Here is a 12,138-nt window from a genome sequence, read left to right as displayed (position 1 = left end):
TTAGGTCATTTCATTTTTATAGTCCAAAATATTGTGAAATGTTACCTTGAAAAAATTTGAAGGTAAAATTCAGGAAAATATACAAAACCAATTGGATAAATACTTCTCACAGGGTCAAATGGAAAATAGTGACCCCACCCTAAACATGTCTGACCCTTACAAACCTGCTTCTGAACCTCTAAATAAGGAAATTCATTCCCCCAAAATAGAGATCGAAAACACCTCTCCTATATCTCAGCTGCCAGACTGCTTCTCTCATGGTCTGCAAATCTTGGCTGAACTTACTCCCAAGACCCTTCTCCTGAAATCCCAACTTCTGAAATCCCAGTTTCTCCTGTTCCTTCTCCTACCCCAAAACCAATTCCAGCCCTAAGGAAATCTCATCCTTCTAAAGAAGCTCTTTCTAGTTAAACTGACTCACAGGTACCAAATTCAACTACAGGCTTTTTTCCCCTAAGAGAAGTACCTGAAATAGGACACAATGGGGATGGGGTGACTCTAAGCACAATATACTGTTTACTCCCCCAAAAATAAATGAATTCACATGAAATGTTCCCACATATGAACAACATCCCTTTATGGTAACGAAAAAAACAACAGATATATTTTTTCAGTATAATCCATCTTACAAAGGCTTTGAAAACTTGGACTGAACATGAGAAAAATAAAATAATTTCTCATGTCAATGAAGCCCGGGGGCTCAATTCAGCACACTGGCTATCTCAGGATCCCAAATGGGACTATAACAACTCTGAGGATTATTTTCAACTATATTGTTGTAGGGAGGCCATTCTAACTGCTATGAGAGAGTGTGTTGACAGCATGGATAAGTGGACGGAATTAGAAAAAATTAAGCAAAATGAGGAAGAGACACCCTCTAGATTCATGGACGGAATAATTGAGTTTGGGGGTTGATACCTAGATTTTGACCTTTCTAAAGAAAATTGCATAAGAAATTAGAAGACACTTTTGTCAATAACTCTTTCAAAGTGATCAGGGATTATTTAAGAACTCATTGCCCAAGGTGGCCTGAAATGGATCTTGATGAATTAAGAATAACTGCTCTATACGTTTCAAAGGGAAACAAAGAAAAAGGGGAAGAGACTAATGATCTCATAGAGAAAATGGAGGAAAAAATTGAAATATTTAACAGATAAGATTGCTAAATTGGGAATAGGGCATGAGACTCAACCAATGGCACTTGTCCCTCTCCAAGAATATAACTATCAATCCATTACCTGCCAATTTTGTGAGAATGATAGTGTATAGAACTTTATTCAAGGAAATCAGAAATAATATGCTGTCTAATAACAACTATAGAAATAATGATTATAGAAATAACTATAATAATGATAATAGAAACCACAATTTTAGGAATGATAACTATAGGAAATTGGGAAAAATGATAACTCAAACCAAATGACTCCACAACAATATAACTTAAGTGGAACTCAGCCAAGAAATAGTAAGGGTGCTACTGGCCCTCCATGTGGGGCAGAAGGTGGTGCCCCTTAGATTCTATTGTTTTTGTATATATTAACCCTTTTCAGTTTTGTCTCCCCTCCAAATAGTAGCAAAGAAGGAAAAAGGAAGATACAAGAAGAAATGGATTTTTGAATACAGTGCCCCTGCGATTATGAAATATATACATTTTTAACATTTTTGTTTTTCTTCCCTATTGATGGATCTGTACTATTTTGTTGTACTTTACTTGTGCCACACAGTATTTTATTTTTTTCTCTCATTTTTTGCATTTGAAGCACATGCCATCTTCTATTGAGACTGCTTGACTATATCCTATCACATGCATTAGAGATAATAATTCATAGACAAATGAGAACATATTGAATTCTTTATTTTATTATTGCTTTTCTTTTGATTAGAATATTTTATTTTTTCCCTTTTTTCATTTCTTGTCCTTAAGATCCATACAATCAATATTAATTTTTTATTCAGCAGTAATATAAGTTTAATATATATGTATATATATACATACATATGTATATGTATGTATATACTTGCTATAATATTAATACATACCCAAAAAGCTTTAGACTGTGGGAACCTGCCATTTTTGTGGACCACACAGGTCAAAAAGAAAGATGCCATCCAGGTAGGATTGGTAAGTCATTATAAAAGGGCTTGAACCTAGTGTGAGACTCGAGTTTGTGCCGCTTGACATATGTTAAGTCGTAGGACTTCCTTGTATCCACACTCTGTGAAATACTCACAGACAAGTACCAACGTTTGGCTATTGTCCTGGCTCCCCATATCCCTGAGAATGACAAAAAAAATCAGACCAGGGAATGACACTTCCCTATCACACACACAAAAAAAATCTAGCCTTTTTTCTCTCTCTTATACTATGGCAATTTCCTGTAGTCTTGGCTGCAAATGGATAAGTGAAATATTACTAAATTCTGTCCTACAGAGTTGTGGGATAGAAATTGCTTTAATTGGACCCTAATACAAGGGCCTATTATGAATTTATTCTTTTTTACTCAAAAATTTATACACATAGATTTTGATATTTTGATTCTGATTTTCAATTTTTTTCTTTCTCCCAAAAGCTTAACATTCTTCCATTTTTTTCTTTATGTTTTTGGTTTATTTTTCTCTCTCTTCTTTTGATAATTGTCTCATCCACCCCCATAACTTAACCATGCATCCTGAGCTGAACTGGGTGTTTCTTAAAACCCAATTCAGGGGGGCATTATATTTTAATAAAAATCTAAGATTTAAAAATTTTTTGTTTGAGAAAGATCGTCAAGGAAAGAAGCTTGCTAACTCTAAAATCCAGAGAATGAACTGTTTGCAGAAAGATGCCTGAAAAACCTACACTACATCAAGAAAATCCAGAATGAACTTTGGGTGTGGTTGATTGAACTGAAGGTTGATTGAACGTTTATTTGAATGTATACTCTTAGGCCAAAAGTGGATTGCCCCCTAATTGGGTTTTGTCAATGTACCCAGCAAAACAAATGTCTCTCTCTTTCTTCTATTTCCCTCTTATCTCTAACTATTGTAGTTTCCTCTTAGAAGGGAAAATTTTTTATGCAACTGCAGTTGGAAGAATTTAGAGGTGCAGGATGATTATATTTAGAGATCAGTTGGGGAGACTAATTCCCCAATCATCATTAGGGGGGATTGTGAATTTTAGATTTTCTCCAACCTGATTAGTCTTTAAAAGCCTAGCAACCAGGAATGTATACACCCCTACTTAAGGATGAAGTGTTGAGGATGATGGCCTGTGACAGACATATGCTAGCAAGTGACAAGTAAGAAACAACTGACAGACCTCCTGGGCTGTCCTAAGTCAAACTTAAGCTACCATTGGTACATGTGAGATGCAGGAAGTGATGTAAAGAATGGTCTATATATTTTGCATCACTTCCTCTCTCTGGCCTCTCTCAGGAGACATCTCTCTCTCTCTCTCTCTCTGGCTTGTGTGGCTTGTGGCAGCATGTTGGGCATCTTGGAGGTTTGGGATTTGTGGCTTATTGGTGAGGTGACTGGGAGAAGCTCTGTAGCATGAGTTAGGTGAGGTATCTTCCTTGAGGACCTCAGTGAGTGATTCCTACTTTCCTCCTTTCCTTTACCTCCTAAAGCACTATCCTCTTAGGAGGCCTCTCATCTCAGAGTAGACCTTGTGGCTGGAAGCCAAGCTAGTTTTACTCTTCTGAGGAGGCCTCATGTCTGAGTTCTCTAAACTTCCTTTGGCTTAGGTGAGGTTGGAGAAAACTTTTACCCTTTTCTCTCTCTTCTTCTTCTTGATTCCTTCCCTCTATTGTAATTAAACCACTATAAAAATCCAAAACTGACTTGAGCATTTTATTGGGGTTGAATTAATCCCTGGTGACCACTAGTATAATATATTCAGTCAATAATCCCTAATTTTACCCCCCACATCACTGGGGCTATAGTTGATGTTTTAGATTGATTTTGCAGATTTGAGATATTCATATGATGTCCTTAAGTAAATGGTGGTAAGAAAGTTAAACCAGAAATTCTCTTATAACAGAAAATTCCAAAGAAAGAAATAATTTGATATTTTTCAAAACAAAAAAAACCCTCATTTCTATAGCTCCATTTTTCTGGTTTTCCTATCCAAGCTGAGATTCAACAATCTAGGCCCAATTTACTTTTATGGTCTTTATTTAATATGCTGAAAGCAATATTCTGCATATGTGGTCCCCCAACTCTGTTCTGAGATAAAAGGTGTACTTAACATCTAATCTCTGTGATAAAGATGGATTTTTGAAGTAAGTATGAGCCTTACTACTTTTAAGTGTTTTTGTTTATGTCATCTTTGGTATATTTACTGTTAGTCTGGCTTTATTTTTTTTTCTTTCATAAATTCATTGGTTTTCCCATGTTTCTCTGAATTTCTCTAGAATTAACTTTTGAAGAAAGCACATATTTGAGCTATATTCTCTAAAAATTCATTTGGAACATTGCACCTGTAAGGGGGAGAAAAATAAAAAATAGCAAGACTAGGTATATAATACTTGTTACCTAAAAATGGTAAAGCATATAAAAATAATAGCACATTATTTGGTTAATAAATGATTACCATAATCTTTACCATAAGTCTAGATAGTTTTTTGTTTTTTTTTTGCAAACAAGGTATTAAGTGTAACCAAGTGAATTTCTCCAATCTCAAAATAGCCGGAATAGTAACCCAAGTTACAGAGAATAAAGTCATGAATTTGAAATTGAAATACTTTCTTTGAACTCAAATAAGTAGATTGAACAATTTATTTCTTAGGATACAGTAGACCAGCGGTCCCCAAACTACGGCCTGTGGGCCACATGCAGCTTCCTGAGGTCATTTATCCAGCCCCCACCTCACTTCTAGAAGGGGCACCTCTTTCACTGGTGGTCAGTGAGAGGAGCACTGTATGTGGTGACACCTCAAAGCATGGCATCACTCACGTACAGTACTACTTCCAGTGACATAATCCTTTGCGTGGCCCTTGTTCTGAGAAGGAGGCACCACAAAAAGGCTTATGTGGCTTCCCAATGGAAGACTTCAGCATGGTGAGCAGTGATCTGGGGAAGGGGATTCCTTACTGTGTATAGTTGTATACTGCTGCCCAGTATAGTGATGGCGGCGATGGGCCTATGCAAGGTGTGGCAGGCCCATCACAACCAGCACTGCAGCCTCTGCTATCCCAGACAGCGGTATACAGATTTGTTCATAGTTTTTTTTTTTTTATAGTTCAACCCTCCAACGGTCTGAGGGACAGTGAACTGGCCCCCTGTGTAAAAAGTTTGGGGACCCCTGCTGTGTAGACAATTGTTTTTAAGAATGTTGGAAATGCCTTTCTCAACCTTGTTACAGATATTGCAATTTAGAGCTTGAAAAGCCTTTTAATAATACCTTTAATAATACCTTTTAATTGCTATTTATTTAGCCCTTCAAGGTTGCAAAACACTTTGCAAATATCTCATCTTATAACTCTAAGAATAAATGCAAAAATCAGGGTTTGGTTTATTATTTACTTTTATTTCTAGATTTAAGAAAGTATTGGAGAAAATGCTAGTAATAGAATATAAACTTTAAAGGATATCAGCCATATATTTTTCTCTCTGAAAGCCAGGTGTTAAACATGTCAGAAAATATTTGGCATTTGATGCTATTGCTATCTCCATTTTACAGATGAAGAAGCTTTCCAAAGTAGGATTTAACTCAATATCAATATAAATTGTCAATTTGGAAAACCACAGAACCACTAAAGTAGTCAGAAAAACCAAGTCTTTAATCAGGATAAGAGACAAGTTCCTAATATTCAGCAGCCACACAGAGTCAAATGCTAAAAACCACACAGAGCCAAAGCTCTGGGACTCTGGGAACAGTATCTCTGGGAGAATGCACTGCTAAAGATGATTCTCCAAAATCTGGAGTCCAAAGAGTAACAGAACTGATTAACTCTACAATAGATACAAGGAAAAGAGGAGTCCTGGGCTTGACTGGCAGAAAGAGGCTGATGCTTTACACTGCGTACAAAAAGATGTTTCCGGTCAGGGGCTGGACTACCAGGGAGGGGGTCTCTAATTAATGGGCATAAGCTTCTAAGAAAAAAATAGTGCCTAAGACTTGATTGCCTACTAATTTTATCTAAACTGGGATCATTAAGTACTAGTTTCATTTTTCATAATTTCTTTTTATGGTATGTTCTTCCCTGTTTGTTTTTTAATTAACCTGCTTATCCTTTTTTATAAGCAGTAATATCCTATCACCATCATATTATACAAGTTGTTCAGCCATTCCCAAATTGATGGGTATTCCCTCAATTTCCAGGTCTCTGTTACTACAGAGAAAGCTGTTAGAGGTATTTTAGAACATATAGGTTCTTTTCCTTTTTCCTTTATCAACTTGGAAAACAGACCCAACAGTGGTATTTGTTGGATCAAAGGGTATACAATTTTATAACTGTGGGATTAATTCTAGATTGATTTCTGCCCTTCTCCCTTAAAAAATCAACAAAACAACAACAACAAAAAACACCCTAAACTTTAGCTCTAGGGAAAGGTGAAAGGGTGATGCTAGACTTGTGTAACTGAAGAAAGTGCTGGTAAATGTTTAACAACAGACTCTCCAGTAAAAATGTGTATGTGACACACTGAAATTTCATCTGCATTATTAACATTTTCTTCATTACTTTCTTGAGTCTGGACAAAGAATAGAAACCAAGTTCTGGTTTGTAGTGTTTACAAATTTACAACCATTTGCTATTTTGGATAACCAATTTTATCATCATGAATGGCAATGTTCTTGCTTAGGAAATCCAGCGGGATTTCCTAATGATTGGGGATGTAGACTCTAAAACGATCACCCTAGTTCAAATACTAATAATATGGAAATAGGTAAAATCCAGTAGAATTGCTTGTTGGCTACAGCAGAGAGATAGGAGGAGGGGAGGGAAAGAAGATGATTCATGTAACTATGGAAAAATATTCTAAATTAATTAATTAAATAAACTTTAAAAAAAAGAAAAAAAATCCAGGGGAGCAGCCACCTTAGTATTATCGTAAAACTACTAGGGAAAATGCTCTTATACGATACTTTGGAATACAATCGCTGGTCCAGTGCCAGGTGCCATCATGCCTAGTCCGGACCGTGAACAGGAGGGCTTTTTCTGGCCCAAACTTAAAGCCCAGAGCTGGCACTGACCAAACCGCCCCTCTCTCTAGCCTCTAGTTTTTTACACTATGTAGGTGGGAAATATGAGAGACTGTGGGCCATGGGCCACAGGAAATATCGCGAGAACTTCCTCCTCAGCCAAATTTCCGGTGGCTTCTGCAACACCTACCGCGATATTTCCGGACGCACGGGAGCCTGAGTGGCTGAGGGTTTCCGTGTATCATGGCGGTCGGCGTGGATTGTACCATAAGGTAAAAGAGTCGTGAGGTGCTCGGCGGTGCTCCGAGGCCCGCTTTGACAGGGCCTGAGCGAGGGGTTCGGGTCCAGGTAGTGATGTCGACTCCCGGACCGGCATCTCGCTTCCAGGTTCAGGAGAGCGGGACCTGGGTTCCCGAGCACCCCTTCTCCTCCTTGGGGGGCGGTACTGGCCCAGCACCTTTGGGCCGCCCCCGGCCGGCGTCTCTCCTCTGAGGCCGGACGGGCTGGGGCACATAGGTGTACGTTGGCACCTTCCTTCTCCCTACTCCCATTGGCCTGAGAGGAACCTCCTTGTGCACTTGTGCTGGGTGGCTTCTCCCACGCCCCCCGCGGGCGTTTCGCGTGTAACTGGTGTTTCGTTTGAGCTTACCTCTACTCTCAACCAGCCCGGCCTGTGTCCCGAGGAGGGCTGTGTAAGATTACGTGCTGCGTGTTGTGGGTCTAGATTATTTATGTATAAGATCTAGGGGTGGGGATGTTATGCTCCTGTTGAAGAGAACCTGGTGAGCTCTAGACGGGGAGGTCTGTTAGCATTTATTAAGTGCCTACTATGTGCAAGCTTTGGGAATGCAAAGAAAGCAAAAGATAGCCCCTGCCCTCAAAAATCTCACTTCCTAATGGAGTGAGCCACCTCCAAAAGGAACCAGAAAAGGGGTGAGGGGGAAGGAGCAGGAAATAAAAATAGAAGGTGGGGGAGGTGCTTAAAAGACAAGTCCCCTCGTGAAACCGACTGGATAGTTATTGGTCCCAAGTGATAACCTACAGCGCTTGGTAGAGAGTAACATCTGGAGCTTGTTGCTAAACCTTTCCACCCCTAAAAAACAAAAAAATCCTCTACATTCTAGCCTAATGTTTCATTGCTTTATTATTATTGTTTTTTACCCTTTTCTTCCATCTTAGAATCAACACTATTGGCTCCAAGGTAGAAGAGCTGTCAAAGGCAATGGGAGTTTATTGACTTGCTTAGAGTCACAGAGCTAGGAAGTTTCTAAGGTCAGGACCTCCCATCTCCAGGCCTGGCTCTCAATTCACTGAGCCACCTTGGCACCCCTAGGTTTCAGTGCTTTTAGAGCACCTGGGCAACTTTGGCTTCCATTGGGAAGGATCCTTTGTCTTGTTAGGCCACCAGTCCAAAACAATGAAAAGATCAGCAACCATTTTCTCATTGTTACTATATCTTGTTTTATCCCATGGTATATCTTTCATGTTTTCCCCCCCTCTTCGGTACATGACAATTCAGTGCATTCATTTCCTGAATCATGTATTTTGTTCCAGTGTTTCTTTGACTTTTTAAAAGTTCATTCCCTTTAGAACAGCAATAGTCTGTTTCATTTAGATAAAGGGCTTAAGTGTAAGTTCTCAGCAGTTTGTGGTATTTACTCTCACTATTCTTTTAGCTTTTCTTTTTTTCTCTTGAGTTCAAAAACAATGTTTTACCCCCTGTTTAATAAAAGAGCATGATAACTTAGAGGCAGAAGATATGTAGGAGAGGTCTAGTTAGAAAATGGTTTTCTGTAAACTTACTAGTAAATTTATTTGGAAGTTCTACATATATTTATATCTGAGTTCATAAACACTGGTCTAGATCCTATTTTTTACCTACTTAGATATTATTATATACTGCAGAGCTGATTTTAGGACTTATTAATCATGTGGCTTAAAAAAATATTTTCAAAACCAACTCACTTGAATTTAAGACAGACTTTTATTAAGCTCCAGGGACTCACCTAAGCACCAGAGTACAGAAAAAGGCAAAAGACAATCCTTCCTAGTAATCCTTCCTAGTTCAGTCTAGTGGGTGATGTTATGTGCAAATCACAATACACAAATGAGCTATATCCTGCATAAATAGAAAATAATCTACTGAGGGAAGGCTATATATGTTGAGATTTGAAGGAAGCCAGGAGGAGGCAGAAATGAAATGGAGGTGCAATCCAGGCTTAACTTTTTTCTTTTATATCATCTATTCAAATATGCAAGCTTAAAATTTTTTGATTTAAAAATCTGAAATTATACTGTTCTAGCATTGTGCAAATGTATAATTTTAGATCACATTTCTGTGCAGATTAATCAAGGGAGATTTCATAGAGGAGGTGAGATTTAAATTGGGTCTCAGTTGCATTGAAGAAGGGAAGTTGGATATGGGAAATTAAAAAAAAAAGCATATCTGGGGAAAATGCAAGGTTTTATTGGACAACACTAAGTAGATCCATTTGACTAGAACAAAGGATTCCTGTAAGAGAGAGTAGTGAGGATTGTGCAGGAGTACCTTGAATGTCATACTAGCTAAGAAATAAGAAAATGTAAGTAGAGAAATGAAGCCCTGAGAAAAACTTATTTTTGAGGGATTTTTTGTTTTGAACTTTTTGAGTTATTTTTTTCTTTGGGAAAATGAAATGTCTAGAATATCTGTTTTGCTGGATTGTCTCAAAATAATTCTAGAAAGTACCAGATGAAAATAACTATTTCTAGGAAATTAAATATGTTTCTTTCCATGAGTAAAGGGAAAAGTGAAGTGAAAGATACAAACAATGGAGAGAATGTTTGTCAGTTCTTGTAATTCTTATGGATGGCAAAGTAAAATGACTAGGTTCCTATTTTGCTTTCACATATGTCAAGGCAGAGAAAGGTGAAACATCGGATTGAGTCTATAAAAGCAGTTATAAGCATTATTATATGGCAGGTAATCTGATGAACTCTGTTCTAAAAACAAATGTTAAGTCCATTCCCTGCTTTTATGGAGCTTACATTCTAATATGAAAGATCACATGCATGACCAGGGAGTAGTACAAGTTTGTTTCTGAAAAGTCCTTGGGATGGTGACGGGTAAATTGACCCATCTCTTCTGAGAACAACATTTGAATTGATTTGATGTTCATTTAGTAACTGAAAGTGAAGGGAAGTGTGGAGTATGTCTGTAAGGAAGCTGTCCAGAAGATGGTCAAGGCAGCAGGGAATGAAGAAAACTATGCTTGATGCCAGACTAAAATAGTTGGCCTGGTGCAAAAAAAAAAAAGGTACAAACATATCAAAGGTCCAAAAAAATCAGATTGCTTATGTTTATTTTTTATTGACTATAAAAAGCATTTGATTTGGTGAAACACAACAAAAGTTCCTGGCACATAGTAACAAGCTTTTATTAGACAATTTTATTATCCTTCTATTCTTCTCTGTAAGGTGCTTCTTATTCATTTCAAAATAATGCAAGTTTACGTAATAGATGAAACAAAACTATTCAGCCTTCTGAATATTAATATAAAGTAAAACATTAGGCAAGGATTGTTTTTGCCATTTTTTTTGTATCTCCTCTACTTAGAATAGAAGGAAAAAACAAAGAAGGAAGGAAGGAAACATTTATTAAATGCTATTATGTACTAATCACTAATTCAATAGACATTTATTAAGCTCCTACTATGTACCAGCCACTGTGCTAAGTATTGGGAATGAAAAGAGGATAAAGGAAAGACAATCCCTGCCCTTCAGGAACTTAAACACAAGGGTAGGGGTGGGAAAAAGGAAAAGATAGCAGTCTAAGGATATTTTTTGGAGTCCAGAGAAAGTCTGGAACCAATCTAGGAGGGAAATGTAGGAAGGATAGCCTGGGCCCCTTCCCAAAATGGAAACTCAAGGAGGAAATCACCATTGGGAGAAGGGGGTCTGGGACTCAGAGGCCTGAGGCTTTATAGAAGGATCTTATTGGGTAAGCAGGTTATGAGTCTGGTAGAGTATTCCAGGGCAAGTAAACCACAGATAGTGAGGAATCTTCAGGATGAGGCAGTAGTAAAAGCATGATTTTGAAGGCCAGAGAAAGTCTGGACTGGGACTAGGAATGGGCTCTCCCTTGTACAAAGTAGGTACTTAATAGATTCTTATTGACTTAATATATATGTTTACGAAAGATATTTATAACTGTTAAACCCAGGATTTAGATCTAGGAAGATTTCCAATAGGTGGTGAAATCTTTTAAGTCAATTGTCTACAATCTGTTTTGATTATATACCTTATTAACACCCTTCTAATATAAGTATCTTTGCTAATTTATAATTTATATTCTTCCTACCAAACTGAGCAAAAAATCCCTTTTTGCTCTCTAAATTACATTTTTAGTGCAAGCATGCTGAATCTCATCTGAACATTTTTGTTTAATATGTAGTGATATAGTGACTTGGGGTCTGATTCTAAATACAGCTTATTTTGATATTTGATTTTAATGATAAAATTAATATATTATTAATAATGATACTTTACAAAGTTGTGTAACTCCAAATAGGGAAACTACATTGCTAAATATCTTTACTAAAATGGTATTCACTATTCATCAATTATGAAGAGGTTTTTGTTAAAATTCAGTTAGCAAATTCACATCTATCACTTGTATTTGCAAATTAATCAGATGTTGCTTTTTAAAAATTTTAACAAATGAATTCAAAACCTGCTGAAACTTTTCCTTTGGAAGGACACCTTAGATTGATTTAGATGGAAGCCTCTTTGTTTGAGATGCCCATCCTGCTCTGATTATTTTATCCTGAGATAACTGGGAAGAGATGTTAACTCCATGCTTCAAATGCTAAGACTTGTAGCAGTTAAATTTTAACTTTTCCAATTACCAATAATCGGTATAAGTGGCAAGAAAAAAACCTTTTACCACTAGATGGGCTGGAATTATTGTTTATCCTTCATTTTCAAAGAGGACCAATGATATCACAGGGTGATATCTTGACTTCGATTGGATT

General features: G+C 37.3%; 1 protein-coding gene across 2 annotated transcripts in view; it reads left to right on the top strand.

Moving 5' to 3' along the window:
* Positions 1–7,263: 7,263 nt before the first annotated feature.
* The window catches only part of ERGIC2 (ERGIC and golgi 2), an 85,165-nt gene continuing 80,290 nt past the window's right edge, over positions 7,264–12,138 (top strand). Inside the window, exon 1 of one of the 2 annotated variants that reach the window (XM_001363607.4) lies at positions 7,264–7,398. The gene's annotated coding sequence lies outside the window, so the exon portion shown is untranslated. The remainder of the gene's footprint in view (positions 7,399–12,138) is intronic. The other variant, XM_056797667.1, reaches the window with a different exon arrangement.

The sequence above is a fragment of the Monodelphis domestica genome, chromosome 5 (assembly GCF_027887165.1).
Source record: "Monodelphis domestica isolate mMonDom1 chromosome 5, mMonDom1.pri, whole genome shotgun sequence".
Lineage (NCBI taxonomy): Eukaryota > Metazoa > Chordata > Mammalia > Didelphimorphia > Didelphidae > Monodelphis > Monodelphis domestica.
This window is presented reverse-complemented; position numbering and strand designations above follow the sequence as displayed.